Raw genomic sequence first — 19,206 nt, forward strand, 5'->3', positions numbered from 1 at the left:
TTAGGTAGCTACTTGGCTGGGAAACCTCTACGTAATAACCAGCATTCTTTAAGACACTGCATTTATTTAGATGATGTTACACTTACTGATGTTGCACTAATGCCTTTACAGTATAATAGAAGTGCGTGACATTGTATGAAGTGACTCCTTTAAAAGAGACAAAGTTTAGGGTTGGACTGCTCATGGTCATCAAATATCCCACAGCTTTTTTTACCTTTTTTGGAATATTGGCCAGCTTCTATTTTAGGGAATTAATACTCAATCCACCTGAATTCTATTGCTGTTTTAAGGGGAACCAGCATTGATTTCCTGATTTCTTATAACAGTTGTACAGTCATTCTGGCACCATTATAAATAATTCATGGGTTAGAATCATAGAATCATAGAAAAATAGGGTTGGAAGGGACCTCAGGAGGTCGTTTAGTCCAACCCCCTGCTCAAAACATAACCATCCCCAAAGAGATCACTCCAGCCAGGCTCTGTCAGGCCAGGCCTTAAAAACCTCCAAGGATGGAGATTCCACCACCTCTCTAGGCAACTTGTTCCAGTGCTTCACCACCCTCCCAGGAAGAAAGATCTTATTAACATCCAACCAAATCCTCCCTTGCTGTAACTTGAGACCATTGCTCCTTTTTCTGTCTTCTGTCACCACTGAGAACAATCTAGCTCCATCCTCTTTCGAACCCCCCTTCACATGAGTGACTGGTGCCTCCCGAATCCATTGGGGGGGGGGGTGCACCGACAGAAGCCACTGATGGCGGTGGCCCTGCCAGCAGGGGCACCAACCCTACCAACAGCATCAGTGTTGGCCTTCAGGTGGGGCACTGGCCCCTTCGGGGGGCACGTGCAGCCCCATGCACCACCTACCAGTCGCCTATACCCCTTCAGGTAGTTAAAGGCTGCTATCAAATCCCTTCTCAGTCTTCTCTTCTCCAAACTAAATAAGCCCAGTTTCCTCAGCCTTGCCTCATAAGTCATGTGCCCAAGCCCCCAAACCATTTTCGTTGCTCTCTGCTGCACTCTGTCCAACTAGTCCACATCCTTTCTATACTGGGGGGCCTAAAACTGGACAAAGTACTCCAGATGTGGCCTCACCTTTGCAGAATAGAGTGGAATAATTGCTTCCCTTGATCTGCTGCTTATATCCTATTATAACATTTGTAACTGTTGCAAAACAGCTTCCAAAAAGCCTTATAATAGTACATGTTTGGACAGTGTTGGAGTGATGTAGCCATGATGGCCACACTTCTACTAATGCAGCTCAGTATGCTGTTAGCCTTTTTGGCAACAAGGGCACATTGCTGACTCATATGCACCTTATTGTCCAATTGTAATCCCCAAGTCCTTTTCTGCAGAGCTGCTGCCCAGCCAGTCCTTGTGCTTGGAATTGTTCCATCCTAAGTGCAGGACTTTGCACTCATCCTTGTTGAACCTCATGAGATTCCTTTTGGCCCAATCCTCCAATTTGTCTAGGTCACTCTGAATCCTAGCCCTACCTGCCAGTGTATCTACTGCAGCCTCTGTGTAACAAGTAGTAGTTCTGTGTTCAGACTAAAATTCTGTGTTTACAAATGTCATAACTATTGATACAGAACTGGAACATGGAGCTAAATCCAGGACAGATTGCTGTCATCCTTGAACTTGCTGAAGGTGCAATCTGTCCCATCTTCCAAATTGTTAAGGAAGATATTGAACAAAACTGGCCCCAGGACTGACCCCTGGGGCACTCCATTTGATACCGGCTGTCAGCTAGACATTGCGCCATTGATTATTATTGGCTGAGCCCAACAATCCAGCCAGCTTTCTATCCAATACAGTCCATTCATCCAACCCATACTTCCTCAGCTTGGTTGCAAGAATGCTGTGGGAGATGGTATCAAAAGCCTTGCTAAATCAAGCTACATTACATCCACTACTTTCCTCACATCCACAGAGCCAGTTATCTCATCAAAGAAGACAGTAAGGTTGGTCAGGTTCACTTACATAGACTGGGACAAGTCATTTGAATTCTCTCTGGCTCAGTTCCTCTCCCATTTTAAAATGTGAAATATTTCCTCACTGTAAATAGCATTAGGAGCCCCAAATCACCAAAGCCTTCAGGCTGCCCAGATATTCTCATGATGGGCACCATGGCAAAAAAACATCCCTAGCTGAAACACCCAAAACGTATTCCCAAGGTTGTAGTGTTTTGTTGGTGGGTGAACTCACATGGTCCCTTAAGGTATGCAACTCATAATGCTATAAAATGCTTTGATACCTGCAAAATGTGCTTAAAGGCTGCTAGCATCTCTCATCCAACAGAGCGGGGATTGGCACCACACCCCAAACCTGTTCAAAGTTCAGAGTTAGTCTTTGAACAGAAGTCTCTAGCACAGAACAAGGCTGAAGGGTTCCTTCTGAGTGGGAAGGAACATAGCTTTGCTCACACGGTACTGCAGAGCACACAGCACAGTACTAGATATAGAGCAGTGCAGTCTCTATATCTAGTCGACAGGTCTGTGGAGCATCCAGGATTGTTTCCTGGATTTTGCTCCATGTTCCAGTTCTGTATCAATAGTTATGACATTTGTAAACACAACAGAATTTTAGTCTGAACACAGAACTACTACTTGTTACACAGCAGCTGTAGTGGAGTTGTGCTGTGTGCAGTAAATGGACAGAAATGGAAACAGATGGATTCCTGAGGCATAAATTACAGTCTGGCAGGACTTTAGGCAGGAGTATGAATTCAGCACAAGGTACAATGGGCTTTGTGCTGTATGACAGTCTCTGATTTTATGCACTGTTTGGTCTGCTTTCAAACCTTGGGGTCCCAGATAAGTCTCCTGGGGCAGTTTATCCTACGCTGACATAAAGGGATTGTTGCATCTTCCTCTGAAGCATCCAGCACTAGCCATGGTTGGCACCGGATAACAACTCAGATACACCAGAGTCCCACCTAGTACCCAGCAGAGTAATTCTTACTTTCTAGTAGGGGGTGGGAAGCAGGAGAGAGGGGCAGAAATACACACTTCACCATGGTAGCTTCCCTCACGCTGACTCCCTTTATTCCTTTCCTGCCCTCACTCTGTGGCTCCAATTGCCTTACCAGAGTGCTTTTCAAGAGCACAGTGTGTCAAAGTCAGATGGTGACACCACAGGGCTTGGAACTCTTCCATATGAACTGCTCCTGCAAGACTCTAGCTGCTGTCACGTGGCCAGGCTGTAGGCAAAGAGATAGGATGCTCCAGATGCATTTCCCAGCTCCAGTCCACGCTACTGAATTGAAAACAAAACAGACCCATGGCATGGCAGCTGTCCAGCTACACCTTCCTGCTTTCTGCACATACCCTGAAGTCTCCAGCCAATTAAAGATGGTGGTAAAACAAGGGAAGAACCAGTATTTTTCTGTACATTTTCAGCCACAACAGGTTATCACCAACCAGAATCCATTATAGCTGCATATTCCCTTGCCGACCAGTTCATCACATCAGAAACTGGTGCTATGCATTTATTGACTACGGACAAAACTAATCTCTTTGATCCTGCTTATTTTCACAGGCATCATTCTCATTTTAAAAATAGAATAGGTGAGATGGCCGCAACAGGCTAACAAATACAGTGTCATAAATCCACTCCAGCTATGCTATTATCCAGAGCTTGCCTATTTCTACAGCTGTTTGTAACTGCTGGGTAGAAGACTTCGATACAGATTCTTTGAATTATTTCCTATCAAGTTTATTTGAAGCAGTGTAAAGGTTCAAAGAAAAACAAACTTACATACCATGTGGTTGGTATGCTCAAGTTTGGAGTGCTCCTGGGCTCAGGCAAGCAAATATTTGTGTTATTGTAAGAAGCATGGTTAGGATAAAGTTAGACAAGCTTTCAAACAGATAGCATTCTGCATCAGGCATCCCAACCATGCCGTTGGTCCAATAAAAGATATCACTCAAAAAATCCTTGTCTCTTTACATAATTCCTGAACCATCATGGCTACATCACTCCAACAGTATCCAAACATGTACTATTATAAGGCTTTTTGGAAGCTGTTTTGCAACAGTTACAAATGATATAATAGGAAATAAGTGACAACCCTGGCATTGTAGTTGCAACTACTTATGTTCTGGATCCCTGTAAGAATTAGTGAAGCTACAAAACAATGTAAATTGTTTCTAAATCCCTGGTTCAAATGTGGCTCAGGGTGGTAGCCACTACAAATCAAAAACATCCAAAGACTGTCAACCTGATTATGTAAGATGAATTGTTAGTGTCAGTCTAGTAGGGCTGTATGAAATTTTGCCAGCAGTTTCATTTGGACACTGTTTTGACTCGTTTTGAGCTCGAAATAGTGAAATCAAAGCAAAACTGAGAGCTTTGAAACAGCCTCGAAATGAAATGAGGCAAGTTAAAACATTTCAAAATGTTTGAAACATTTTGAGTTTTGAAGCTTAAGCTGGGCTTGCCTGCAAGGAAACAGAAACTAAAGTAAGGAGAAGGAGGGGAAAGAGGGGAGGAGGAGGTTGGGAAGGAGTGCTCTCATTATTGACTGTGTAGCTGGCCAGTGACTGTCACCCTTTTGTGAGATCCCTTCCAATCCCAGTGCTCTGGAGGACGGATGGAAAAACTGCATAAAAGGCAGCATTGTTTGAACTGCCCTGCTTTCTGCATTGGTGTCAGTTGAGTGAGAGTGCACCTTAACACACACACAGTGTCACCCACCCAAGTCACGAGTTTTGCTTGTCAGCAGCTAGAGCTGCAGGGCCCCAGAACCCAGACCCCACCTGCACCTATCACCTTGACAGCTGGCAGGCTTCATGGCTGCAGCAGGGCCTAGCAGACCTGCAGTTTTCACCCCCTTGTGCCCCAAGACAGACACAGTCAGTTGCACAAGCACCCATGTCACAAATTTTGCCCGTCAGCAGCCAGAGGTGCAGGGCCCCAGAAGCCCCTGCACCTATCTCCTTGAAAGCTGGCAGGCTTCATGGCTGCAGCAAGGGCTAACATGCCTGCAGCTTTCACCCTGCTGTGCCTTAACACACACACACTGTCACCCATGTCACAAGTTTTGCTTGTCCACAGCTTGAGGAACAGTTTCCCACAAACCCCTGCACCTATCCCCTTGACACCTGGCAGGCTTTGTGGCCTCAGCAGGGGCTACCATCCCTGCAGTTTTGACCCTGCTGTGGCTTAACACATACATGTGACATGAGTTTTGCTTTCAAGACTTTGAGGTACAATTTCCCTGAAACCCCTGCACCTATCTCCTTGAAACTTGGCAGGCTTCATACCCTCAGAAAGGGCTACCATTCCTGCAAGATTCATCCAAAGTAGGCTAGAAATGACAAAGTTATAGGCTGTTTCAAGCTTCCCCATTATAGCCTATGGGCGAAACGTTGAAACAGTGAAACTGTTTCAACTAAATGAAATGGAACAGCAGTTTCGAATCAAAATGAAATTCAAAATGAAATTCAAAATTAAATGCAGTTCCATCAAAACACAAATCAAAACAGAATGGTGCTGTTTCACACCACCCTGCAGTCTCGCTCCTAGCAGACAAGTGTCCAAAAAACCCCCACCAGATCAATATGTACTAATTGGTCCTTCTGTCAAAAGAGGCCAAAGAATGATTGACCCTTTCACTCTCAGAGATGGCACTTCAAGGACAAAGTACTCTAATGTGGTGGGGTAAGGAAAGGGAGCCTTCTTCTGTCCATAACCCAGTATGCAGCCACTGACAGACAGAAGTTGTCAGGTACTCAGATCCCTGAAGGGCTGCAAGTGCATCCACACTTTTTAAGCTTCAAGACCCAGCAAAATAAGTCCTCTGCCTTTTTGAGAGCAACGGTCAGACAAAAAAAAAATAAAAACAAACATCTCTAGAACTCTTGGTTCAGAGATGATACCTTTTATTAGACCAACTAAGAAATTGAAAAAAAAAAAAAAAAAATCTTTTTCTGCAAGCTTTCAGGCGCACTTGCCCTTCCTCAGACTCAGGGAAAATTAAAGATGGTAAAAAGTCCCCACAGGTAGAAAATAAACTTCATTTTTGCACAGAAGAAGCTGAAGGTGGAAATCTGTTCCTCTGGGTCCATGGCAAAAGATACAGGTCTGTTCCTTTGGGTCCATGGACTGAGAGGAACAGACTTCAGCTTCAGCTACATCTTCAGCTACCTTTGTGCAAAAATGAAGTTTATTTTCTACTTGTGGGGACTTTTTACCATCTTTAATTTTCCCTGAGTCTGAGGAAGGGCATGTGTGCCTGAAAGCTTGCAGAAAACATTTTTTTGTTGATGAGATTTCTTAGTTGGTCTAATAACAGGTATCATCTCTGAACCAAGAGTTCTAGAGTTTTGCATTTCTTTTTGTCTTAGACCAACATGGCTACCAAATACACCCCCCAGACAAAAAAAGCATCCCTCATGATGATTCTTTGAGTTGTACCCATTCCAGTCATTAAAGTATGACAGTGTTCACAGCAAAATGTACTGCTATTACACGATTGTGCATACCCTCCGGGCTCCCGTGAGCTGTGTCCCACCTCACTGGGATGTGAATACATCTAGAGATTCTGCTGAGTCTCTGGGGTGTAACTTCCAGCCAGAGGTTCTATTTTTCTCCACTGGGCTCTTTGGGAGCCATCAGCAGAAGACATGAGTGGGAGAAAATCTTTCAGTCAAAAGATGGAAGAAGATGGGAAAACACAACAAAATTAAAAAAGGAACCACTTGGGGAGTTAAACAAAAAATCCCCCCTCCAAAAAAAATTCAAAACGCAAGCAAGGAAAGAACAAGCAAAAGAGAGCAGAAGAGAAAAGAACAAAAGAAGGATAACAAATGGGGCAGGAGAGTCAGGAAGGTGGCACTGCAGTAGGAGGCAAAGGGTTGATGAGTGAAGGCAGGGACCCAGTGGCTAGTAAGTCACACACCATGGTCTAGAAACCAAACACTGCCCTCCAGCAACTTGTTTCACAAGGCTGGAAAAATAACTTCCTTTGGAAATTCTCTGATCTTGCTTCTGAACACTGGAAAGAAACTAACAATCTTACTCTGAATTTCTTAGTTTGCTTTCTATACACACAACTCATTAAAACTTGGCTTGACAGTGGTGGGTGAAGGGAACAGCTGGAGTGTGTGTGAAATGGCAGGCCTCCTCTGATCCAGAATGTTTTCACCATGGGAGAGCAGTATAATGGTAGATGCTAATATACCACTTTAATGAAGACAACCCCATGCAACATCTGATTGCACGAATATCTGTATTTAATGTTTACATGCATTGGCAAGTCTTGCTTATAAACCCAGCCACGGCTGCTGTTGTGCTGAAAACTTAATGTTGGAACTTTTATTAAAAAGAAAACCAACCCTCCACCCAAACCTCCCAAAAAACAAACCCCAAAAAACTGCCATATGAAACTGAAAGTAGGCAATCGTTCATCTGGGTAAAGTGAATATGAAAGTATTATTCTACATCCAAAGAAAAAAATACTTTGTACAATTGAGCCCTGATTCAGGAAATGATTGCTGTTCAGGATAATACTATAGCTTAAAACAAAGCAAGTGCTTAAATGTTGTCACAAAAGGGGATGGAGTTAGGTATGCTTTTAAGTTTTTATCTGAATTGAAGGAGGCCTTATATACTTCATCAGCCAAAGTGCATTCAAATTAAAAGCTTGATTGTAATAAATGAAAAATGACACACAAGTGCTGCCATCACCAATGGCAAAGATACAGGTATTTCAAAACAACTATCAGCAAGCAAAATAGGTCAAAATCAACTTTGGTGTAACTGCAAGCTGATACCAGAGGATTGTTTATTTGCCACTAGGTTATTCTTTATGCCTAACATTTGATAATATATTGCATTGATCTTAAAATAAAACCCTCCCTTAGAAGAGGTTTATGAGTCTGCTACTGCCATAGGCTAAAAGAGTTTGGCCACATCTATACAGTAAATTATTATCCTCCAGAGTGTCACCCTCAAGCATGGTAGGTTGCTCCAGGCAGGCTGCCACTTAAGCTGGATGCAGTATAGATGTATCCACACAATTCTTTTGGTGAGCTAATTTGAACTGCCGACTGACAGTGCAAGTAGCTTGCCCCCATGTTAATTAATCTGCTTGCAGCCCTATGTAGATATGGCTTCCAGTTTAGGAAGCAGAGCAGCCAGAGCAGAACAGGGGGCCTGAAGCCCTTGCTCTGGAGTATGGTAAATTTATCATGTGGTTGTAACCTTTTTTTCTTAGCTCTGTTGGGACAGTCTCACAATTTTACTGTTGGGGTTGGTTATAAAATACAGATTTTTATTAATATCATACCTACCAACATCAGAATAGAAAAGAAAAATAGTTTAATAGAAACTAGAACCATTCTGACGGACTGTGAAGGTATGAGGACCTTTGGGCACAGAAATAATAGGAAAGCCTTTAAGCAACATGGGCATTGTCCTAAAGCCCTTCTGTTGGGTGATCGAGGCTACCAAATATAGCCTTGAAATACTGCCCCTGAAAAATGCACTGGCAGGTGTTTCATTCCAAATGCGTATTGGTGGTGCTGCTGTTATGGCAGGAACCTGATGGCTGTCGGTAGGTATTATAACAAAGCAAAACTATCTGGCATATTTCCCCAGGCTGGTGTTTTGTAAGAATTTATTGAGCAGATATTTTAGTAATGATGTGTGTGTGTGTGTGTACATACACACACATATATATACATATACACATACACACACACACACACACATACATATGCATATATCAGGATCGATATCTATCTATCTATCTATATGGCTCATTTTAGCAGGAACTACAGGATGAACTAGGTGACCTGATCTCCGCGATCTGAACGAGAAGCAAAAAAGATTAGGATTTAATCCCTCCATTTCATTCTCTACATTAGGTTTAAATCACTGCCTGGGTCAGCATACAGACAAGTACTCAGCACAAATGCAAACCTGACCAAATTGTGCAGTGTATTTTGCCCAGGCTCAATCATTTTCCAGGTCTACTATGAATTAAATGAACTGGAAAATCATTCTAAGGATTGGTATGCAAAAAAGCATACCATGCATTTGACTTTGCTTGCAGCAATTTTCTCACTACCATATTGGAGATCATCTATGTCAATTATATTTCCATGTTACACAAAAATACAGGGGGCTTTAGGGTGCATGAAGCTTAGGTTTGGGGAGCTAGGATTTGGGGATCTATGGAGCTGTGCTTCTCAGGAGCTTTTCAACCACTTAAACAGCATTGTTCAAAATGTAAATTTGGCTTTTCAGGTTAGCAAAATGGAGATTGAAAGGAGATATGATCATTTTTTACAAGTATGTTCATGCAGTAAATATCAGGGAGGAAGAACAGCTTTATCGGTGGAAATACACCAGCACAGGATCAAATGGCTACAAACAGATTTTTGTCCTGTCTTATAGCTACCATTTACAACATGTTGGCTCATACAAGGGACCCACATGGCCTCTTATACAACCCTCTATATTTCACACCTGGTTTATCATGTATGGAATGGGAAATCTGAACACTCTCCATATGACTCTCCAGAAATCTAGTTCTTTCTTGCTGCTGGTAATTTTATGGAGTGTGGCATAACTCATCTCAGTACAATTCTAGGATTTGCATATACATAAAGTAAATTAATGGAAGGGTAATTTCTTGTCTGCTAATTTGGTTTCTGTAGATCCCTTATCAATCATATTTCCAGAGATTTTGTTACTGAAAAATGAAACATTTTATTGCACAGAGGCCCTTCAACTGTAATGAATGCATGAAAAGTTTTATAAAATAGATTGATTAATATTTGAAGAAACATATTAAAAATTTGTGAGTTTTAGGTCCTGATTTTGCAAAGTATTTAAGCAAGTGAATAACCCAACTGAAGTCAGCAAAGTGTTTAATTAGGTGCCTAAGTTAAGCAAATATTCAAACGCTTTGCTGAACTTGGAATATTCCTCCAGTGTTATCAACCCTTCTACGATAGAGGTCTCACTTCTAGGATTTAGCTAATTCCTTCATGAGAAGCACTACAAAAATGTTCCTGTGCTGAATTTTATGATAAAGAGCTAAGGAAGGTTTTGAAGCCAGAGAGGAGGCATCCTAGGGGAAAGCTAAATAAGTTCCAGAAGAATGAAGCAACACAAGTGAAAGTATGATTCTTACTGCTGCTGGTACAGCTAACCAACTTCCATTCCAGACCTTAGTCAAAGATCTTTAGATAAGCTTTTTCTTCCCCCCTTTATACTTTCTATATTCTGTCTTTACTGGTACAGGAAACCAAAGTACTAAATTACCACTAGAAAAGCTCTTCTTACAGTATTTTCAGCTTGTTTGGGAGCAGGAAGCAGTCTTTTCTGGAGGACACACCTCCTCTAGGTTTACCCATGTAAGAAAGTGCTCCAAGCATTGGAGCACTTAATAGAACCAAACTCAAAACTTTTAGATGAAGAGGTGTCCCTGGCTATCACTCTGTTTGGAGTTAGCAGAGTGGAGGCTATGGTTTGAGGACTGATCAAGCCAGTGGTGCAACAGTGGGTGTGTCTACATGAGGTGCTACATCGCTGTAGCAACGAGGTACAATGATGTAGCTCATTGCTATGGTGACACAGCGCTGGCAGGCACTAACCGTGATGCCACCGCTACTGCACAGTAGTTCATTGCTACTGTGCGGGAGGGTTGGAAATGATCTGTGTGCCACCGGGACCGTGCACTACTGGCAGTTACTGCACAGTCATTTAGTACTTGCTATGCACTGAGGCATACATGTAGATGTGCTCACTGTAGACTAACTGTTGATAAGAGGAGCTGACATGGAGTGAGTCCCCTGAGAGTTTCCCAGCCAGGAGAATAATTCTCCATCCAGGAGATATTTTGATACAGAATGAAGATGGAAAAGAAGTCTGTGAGGTTTCTAAGAAAGCTAAGGAGAAATATGGGATGTGAGAGGAAGTCAGAAATGTTGGGGTCAAGAAGATCCTAAACAACACAGACGAGCACCAAGCAACAAGGCTGTGAGAAGCCCCAAAACTGAGCCCCTAAGGATGCTGATGTGTAAAAAGGGGAGAGGAGGGAAATGGAGGGGAGACATCCATAAGCCAAAATATTTTAAATCTATTGCCTTTCAGGTAACTACAAAGTTTGCTAAGGTTTGAGGGACAACTGGGAGGGCGAGCATGATTCAACCAAGAGCAGTACTTTTGAGGAGCTCTTAAAAAACTACTGTCTGGAAAGTTCATTTGAATGTTATCATGCAACAACATTCAATTGTTATTTTAAGTGATTTTTAAGTGGGGAACTTCAGTAAACATACATTCATAAATCCCATGTTTAGCCTGTCACCTTATCAGTATATGCAAGCAAGCTTTTAAGGTGAAAGGCTGCTAAATTCAGCTCTCTCTTACTATTTTCCATCAAAATTAAATATCAATATCAATATCATTCAGTCAAAAACCATCTTTTATACCATATATCAAACACCCACAGCTGTTTTTAAAGGGGCAAGTGCTCACAGTTAAAAAGACCTACGGAGCAACTGTCTCAGAGAAGGTACAAACTGTGCATATCCATACCTTTTCCATTTGTTGTTTGCAAAGATTTCCAACCATGAGTGTCTGTAGAAGAAGAATGTTGCATCCCTGGCAGGAATATATTGAATCGTAGAACAAAATGGAGGTAGAGGTACCATTCTTGACAGCAGAGTGCAGAAACCCATAGGAGGTTTCTGTGAAAGAATTAATTAAAAATACATGTTATTTGCATTAAAACCCCATATTGAGATATATGCAAAGTCTCAAGAGAGATGTAGAGAAGGAGACAGCCACTGCACAGGTATCTGCTTCTTTCCACTTTTTAATGATCCCTAAATTAAGATGTAGACTCCTGAGAATTCTTACATTAGAACAAAGCTTTTAGCAATATTATTGAACTCAAAGTAACCATCATCTTAGTTACCTGCAGACAGATTCCCTTCTGGGTCATATAAGAGGGCCTGGCAACCCTCATGCAACCCCACCTTTCATGGTTTCATAGTTTCACAGTTTCTAGGGTCGGAAGGGACCCGAGCAGATCATCTAGTCTGACCCCCTGCCATGGCAGGAAAGAGTACTGGGGTCAAACGACCCCAGCAAGGTCATTTGGTAGGCATCCAGCACAGTATTGGAGGCATTGCTGCAGTTTCCCCTTGAAATTCCCTAGGGGCAGGGAGAAATCTGATTGGCTGAAATCTGTAGAGGTTTGGATCATCTCCAAGCTCAAAAGCTTTCTTTAGTGATTAGTGTTCCTGGAAGTTGGCAGTAGGCTAAACATTTATTTGATCATGGATATGATGCTCAGTGTCCAATTGAAGGGAAAAAAACCCATAAAAGAACCTCAAAGGGAATAGTTACCAATATCAGACCTTGGTCTTCTCAGTTTTCTTTGGTTCAAGATAAAGTCACTTGGATGTGATATGTAGTGTATATCAGAAACACAGTGAATGTGGAAGAAAGGGTTGTAGAAAGGAAGCAAAGCTTTAACAACTAATGAGAATAGCTTTATATCAGGAAGATTTTGGGTTTTGGTCAGGTATTTGGGCTGAGCTCTGAATAGTCAAACAGAAAGAGATGGTCCCTAGTTAAGACAGTGTTCATTGCAACAGGAACTGAAAAGTGATTGATATGAGTCCTTCCTTTCTCTCTCAGACCCCATGCCACATCCCCTCTGCATTGCCCATGCTCCCTTTGTTACACTGTGAAGTGGATGCTCCTAATCTAGGCTTAAAGGGACACCATTGGGTGGCAGCTGGGACTGTTTGCTCACTGGTTGAGACAGTTCCGACTTCATCTGAGAACCAGCTGGCATGTAGGATGCTACCGGGGCTGTTCAGAGGTAAACAGTAGACAAAAGTGTTGCTGTGTGAAGCACACATGAGAGCAGTGTGTTCATGTGCCAGAGTCACGGAGTCTGGAAACATAAAAAAAGCTTCCAGGTCAACTGGACAATATAGAAAACCAAAGCTTTTGAGGTTTGATTGAAAGCAATAGAGAAACTGAGACAGCCCTTCAGAACTACAGCAATCTTGTGACATCTGCTGAACATAAGGAGAAATGAGGATTCTGGGAAGGAGAGGAAAACCTAGTTTAAAAATATGTATTGTCAACAAATAAATCTAAGACAAACCAAAACATAGAAAGGGGAATATAAATGGATTCATGATTTAAGTCCCATTGGCTTTAAAGTTTCCTTATGCATGAAAGCTGCTTTCAATATGAAACATTTTCAAATAATCTGTACTTCTACTGGGGGTGAGGTGAATCACCAAAGAGAGGAGAGAAATGCTGGTGCTGACAATGATGGAGAGAGAAAGAATAGAAAGGTAACATGCAATCCATCAACAGGGCAAGTTTCATTATTCACTGCTCAGTCATTTTGCTCTAAAGTTTAAATGTCATATAAGATGGCTTTTTGAATTTATCGTGTTAAAATAATTATTTATTGAGAAAGGAAGCAAAATATTTTGATGTTACTCAGTAATAATGTTGGACTGTCAGGTGATCAGATGTCCAGTCTTATCATGAGGAAAGCTAGGACCATGCCCTCCAGTTTATATAGATCATAGATCACTTATATGATATTTAGAATTGGCTGAGCAATTGCAGTGGTTGTTGGTCCTCAGAGCTTACTCTGGATATATCTCAACTATCAGTTCAGTCTTTTAAAACAAGGCATAGAGAGGTAACTGAAACAGAAGCAGAGTACTATAATATTTCATTTTCTTCCCTGCCCTCATGCTTTGTACCTCTTCATTCCAGAGCCATTTAATGCCACTGCTCTTCAGTAATCTGTCATCATGGAAGATAACAAATAGGTACTCCACTAGATAGAAGTATATATTTTGGATGGCAGAAATTTTGTGATGCACTGAGGTGATGCCCAGTTCCCCAAGGCAGCATTGAGAATCTCAGTTATGATGTTTAATGAAGCCTTAGATGTCAGGCTCTGCAAGAAGGTGGAGAATCTCTTATTCCCAGCACGATACCCAACTTAGTCAGAGATGCTCAGGCATTGGTACACTTCTGTTTTATTTGGAAATGCCCAGAAATTTAGCAGGGATACATCTAGTGTAATCTTTCCTGCATTACTGTATTCCATGTGCATAGCCAATCCTGCCCTGGTGTCCATCAAAATATTAAAGCAGTCTCAGTCTGTCCATTAATCCATCTCCAATGGATTGACTTCTGATTAGATTCAAAGCTTTTCAAACACCTAAGCAATTTCAGACAGGGGCAGCTTGTAAAAAGAGATTAGACCCCCATTAGTGAGCTTTACCTGGACTGAAAACCCCAATGATGCCTCCTACTGATGGAAACATTTCAAACAATGGATTTGAGATTTGGGTTGGATCTGACCTCAAGGTTTGGATGCTTAACCCAACTGACCAACTTGGCAATCATGTCAAAGCCACCTCCTTTGGGACTTCCACTTCAATTATCAGAAAGGAACAGAAAGTGAGAAATGAGAAATAATAAATAGATTGAATTTGATTGATTTATTTATTGATCAGGAAATGTTTACTATGATTGGTAAAGAACTATGTTGTGATTCCTATTCTGTCTTGCCCAGTGTACACATCTCCATTGCAAATATCTCTGACCTTTCAAATAGAGAGAGAAAAAGTCAAAGGATTTTAGGTCATCCTGAAATAATCAAACTTTCCTGGAGTTCAGCCTCTACCAGTACATAACAGAAGTGTTGAGTTTCACTTTGACTATTAGCCTGAGAAAAATATGAGATGCTTCTTATTTTATTTGAACCAGTCCATTCACAAAGTAATAGAAGCTTGCAAGACAAGACATATGAGGAAAGGCTGAGGAACTTGGGTCTCTTCAGCCTAAAAAAGAGAAGGCTGAGAGGAGACTTGGTAGCAGCTTACCGCTACATCAGGGGAGTACATCAAGGACTTGGTGAACAACTGTTCACCAGTGCACCCTTGGGGTAAACAAACTCCTGGAAGACCGTTCCAGGCTTAACACTAGGAAAAACTTCTTCATGGTTACGGCGTCCACACTGTGGAATAAACTCCCTCCAGAGGTGGTGCAATCACCTACCCTGGAAATCTTCTAAAGGAGACTGGACGGTCACCTTGATGGGGTCACCTGACCCCAGTTGTCTTTCCTGCCTAGTGCCGGGGTCTGGACCCAATGCTTTTGTGAGGTCCCTTCCAGCGGCTTACAATCTATGAATCTACGAAGTATAGTGAATAGAGATTATGTTAAGGTCTTAGTACTCCACATGGTCAAAGCACTGTGTAAGCTGGGTACACCCAAGGGTGGGCCCTATTCTCAATTGAGTACGATGGGTAGGCAGGAGGAGGTGCTGTGAGAGGGATGCCAGAATTTTAAGCAGATCCCTCTTTCCTCTATGGAGTCAGCCTGAACCCAAAGTTCTTAACTATATACAATTTATTAAGTTATACTATACATAAATATCAAACTAAATATCATATATATAGATATACACACACACAGAGAACACTAAACTAAATCACAATACAACATTTCAATAACAAAGTATAAGGCACAAACATGAACAATTTTAATAACATCTATTCCTTAATATAGTCCCTGACCCATGGCAAGCGATAGTCCTCCTTGCAATGGGGTCCCTTGCAGGGGTGTTCAGGGAGCACCAGGGCCCCCTCCTCTTACGGCCTCCACTAGCCCCTTCTCTGGGTTTGCCCGCCCCAAATGTCTTTCCCCTGTGGGACCCAAGGGCCCAATGACTCACGCTCCCCCAGGCAGCAGTGGTCAGGGTGCAGCTTGATGGGGTCTCCTCTGCTGAAGCACCTCTCCAGGCCTCTCCCACGCTGCTGGGCTCCTCTCCACTCTGTGCCCCACTCTGGGCACCAAGGGCTCAGCTCCTCTCAGCGGCTGCACCACTGCTGCTGGCTCCTGGGTGCTGAGCCTCATGCTGCAAAACTACTATTTCCCTGTACCATGGCTCAGTACTGAGGGCTCTTTTAGCACAGGCTGGACCCTCATGCCAGGTGGCTAACCCAAGCAGCCTTCGTGGCTCCCTCGCTCCCAAGGCTCGGGCCCATGTGTCGCCCTGTGCACCGTGGGACCTGGCTGCTTGCCAGGAGATGGGGCCTGAGCCGCCTCACTGCAGCCCCCAAGGCCCTGCCGGGGTTGCAGGCTCAAGCCACCACTTGCGGCTCCCAAAGCCTAGGCTCCGTGCATTGAACTGCGCACTGTGATGTGATGTGCCCGAGCAGTCTCACACCACTCCCAGGACCGGGTCTCCATGCATTGTCCCTGTGCGCCATCAACAGCCCGAGCAGGCTCTTACCGCTCCCAAGGCTGCTCCTCCAGTGGCAACTTTAGGAGCCTTGGGTCTATTGCCTACTGTGGGGAAACTCCCAGCTTTTCTTGGCTCCGCTCTTCTTGAGTCCCTCGCAGCATCTGCCCCTTGTGCTGGGTGCACAGCTCCTTTTATATGCTCCAGGGCTCCGCCCCTGACATCTTCTGGACCTGACAGTTTACAGTCTTCAATCAGGTCCGAGGGAGCTCTTCTCTCCCCACCCCTCCTCAGGAAAGGGGCATAACTTTATTTCTCCTGCTGCCTTCTGATTGGTGGATGGGCTCTGCCAATCAAAACAGCAGGATCTCAAGCCTGGAACTCAACCCAAGCTCTGAAAGGTAAGCCTGCTACAACTGTACAAATATTAATTGACCTTAAAAAAAGTATATGTACACTGTTAAGTGATATTATCCCCATTTTCCAGAAAAAGGGACTGAAGTAGTGAGAAGAGTCAGTCTGCCCAAGTTCACAGTGCAAACCACTATAAGAGCTGACACTGGGTTTCAGTACTTCTTTACCACTTACTCCTTGAGACTGCACTGTTCCTTCAAGGAAGAGCTATTCCAAAGAATATGATACGCCAGGTAGGGCCTGATTAACGCATATTTTGTCCAGCAAATTTTTAAATATAATGCTAAAGAAGCCTATTTTTCCACTTGTACAATATGGAAGAAAAGCTTAACTTTTTCATCCCAACCTTTATAACTCTTGTTGGTAAAGTTCTTTGTCTATTTCCAAAACTGCTTGTCCAAAATTATAACAATTTTGAAAACATGTAAAGGACACAAACAAAATCTTATCTATGTGTACTGCAAAGTTTTATTCCTTCTTCCTGCAAAGAATCCCATCACTTGGTGCATCTACATGTGTGCATTTATTGTGCGGTAACTGAAAATACTGTGCAGTACCAGCACACATCTACGTGCACACCCATACTGTGCAGTAAATATGGTGACTTACACCAACTTGAGCATAAATTTGATACCTGCATCATGCAGGTATCAAATTTATACCCAATTAGTTACTGAGCAGTAACGCACATGTGGATGTCTTACTGAGCAGTAACACTATGTGTGTGGACTGACTTGGGACTAAGGTTAGTCCCAAGTCAGTCCACACACAGCATTCATGTGCTTTCATGCCTGCATGTGTAGAAGCCAACCTATTCCTGCTTGCTGTGCAGTAAATTGCTGCACAGTAAATTTAAGCCGGTGTAAATGCAAGTGTAGACACTGAGAACATTGCTATTGTTCATCTTCCAATTGCACTGGCAGCCACAGTTGAGGTAAGAGCCCCATAACACTAGATGCCATTCGCATGATATAATACACTTTTCTTGAAGAGCTAACAGTATGAACAGACAAAAGGTGGGAGACATTGTCCTTGCATCTCATTTGAGGATCTGGGGCACAAAAAGTTTAAGCAGTATGACCAAAAATGATACAAGACATTTATGGCAGGGCTGGGAATTGAACTCAAGTCCCAAATCAATGGAACTACATATCTTCTCAAGAGATTTTAAGTGTTTTTAACATAAAATGCTTAGGTACACCAAAATGCCTGCATTACAGTAAATTATGCAACTAAGTTAGTGATCTGATATACATTTATTACATACTACAGTATATAGTTCTGGGCAATGAATATGTACAGTGCTGCCAAAACCAATTAATTAGTAACCATGCCTAGGAAAGAGGCATAGAATTAACACTGGACACTCTGCTGGATTGGCTTTCTCATACACTAAAATTGAACAATATAGATGCCAGGGGTTTTAACTTGCAAGACTGAACCATACAAAATCAAATGGTATAAGACAGATAAAAAGAAAAATAGCAAAATGCCAGACAGGTTACCGTGGCTAGAGTTCATCTGCAGCAGATGAAATATTCTTTAAATGATGAAGGAGACAATAACTCACAAGAGGCAGATTCTCGAGTGAATTATGGGATGCTCCTTCCAATCAGTCAGCAAACATATGGTTCCAAAATGTAAAGGTACTCATCCATCACTGATTCTGTTTATACAGATTTATGGATATATCTATATTTTTTTCCATTTTTTGATACTTTTATAGGTCAGACTATTTTACTTACCTGTGGATGACTTAAAAAATGAGAGGTTGATAGGTGCCAAACAGGGTAATTAATTCACTGACAGCAGACATTTTTCTTCCTGGTGTGCCATGTAGAGCCAGCCAATATTAAACTTCCACCAGCCTGAGAGCCAATGGAGTGGCTGAAAACACAAAATAATGTGCAAAATTAGATGGTGTTGGCTGACTGTTGTTGTTACAGCATTATTCTTGATAGGGAGAGCTGGTGAGATTCAGACTGAAGCTCCCCAAAAGAGCCCTTGAGGGTCACATCTGAGCTACAGCTATTGAGGAAAATTGCTATAATGGGGTCTGATTCAGCAAGGTACTTAAAGGACACCCATAACTAAGTAGAGTCATTAATATAAGTAGGACTTTTTTGTGCTTAAAGATACCATCACTGACTATCACACGTTATGGAACAACACAGTACATATTGGCTCCTAAGACGATGAATGGGTCTCCAGAGTGCTGAAAGTTTTCTTTGATTTAAGCAAGCAACAAAAATACAAGTGCTTATTCAACTGTCTGAAACTGATGGCTCATGTCCTAATATTTTTGCTATCCTGTCTCCCTCGGTCCACTTGTTCACCTCAACCAAGTGTTATATCAGAGTCCCTGCTTTAAGGAAAAAGAACGTCATTTTCAAATGCTTCCACAGTGCAATGAAGCACAGGTCTGATTAGCCTTTAGGTGCTTCAAAATGCTAGCATTAATAATAATATCTTTTTATAGTAAACGAACAATAAGGTTGAAAAGTCAAGCATGAGAAAGCTTGAAAATACCAGAG

At 42.4% G+C, this 19,206-nt stretch overlaps 1 long non-coding RNA gene across 1 annotated transcript in view; it reads right to left on the minus strand.

Annotated features, from left to right (window-relative positions):
- Positions 1-11,549: 11,549 nt before the first annotated feature.
- The window catches only part of LOC109288243, a 94,543-nt gene continuing 86,886 nt past the window's right edge, over positions 11,550-19,206 (minus strand). The window contains exons 2-3 of the long non-coding RNA XR_002095103.1: positions 18,418-18,559; positions 11,550-11,705 (exon numbers count right to left, since the gene is read on the minus strand). This is a non-coding gene — a long non-coding RNA (uncharacterized LOC109288243). The remainder of the gene's footprint in view (positions 11,706-18,417; positions 18,560-19,206) is intronic.

This window comes from Gavialis gangeticus, unplaced genomic scaffold, assembly GCF_001723915.1.
Source record: "Gavialis gangeticus isolate Ggan-Ray unplaced genomic scaffold, GavGan_comp1, whole genome shotgun sequence".
Taxonomy (NCBI): domain Eukaryota; kingdom Metazoa; phylum Chordata; order Crocodylia; family Gavialidae; genus Gavialis; species Gavialis gangeticus.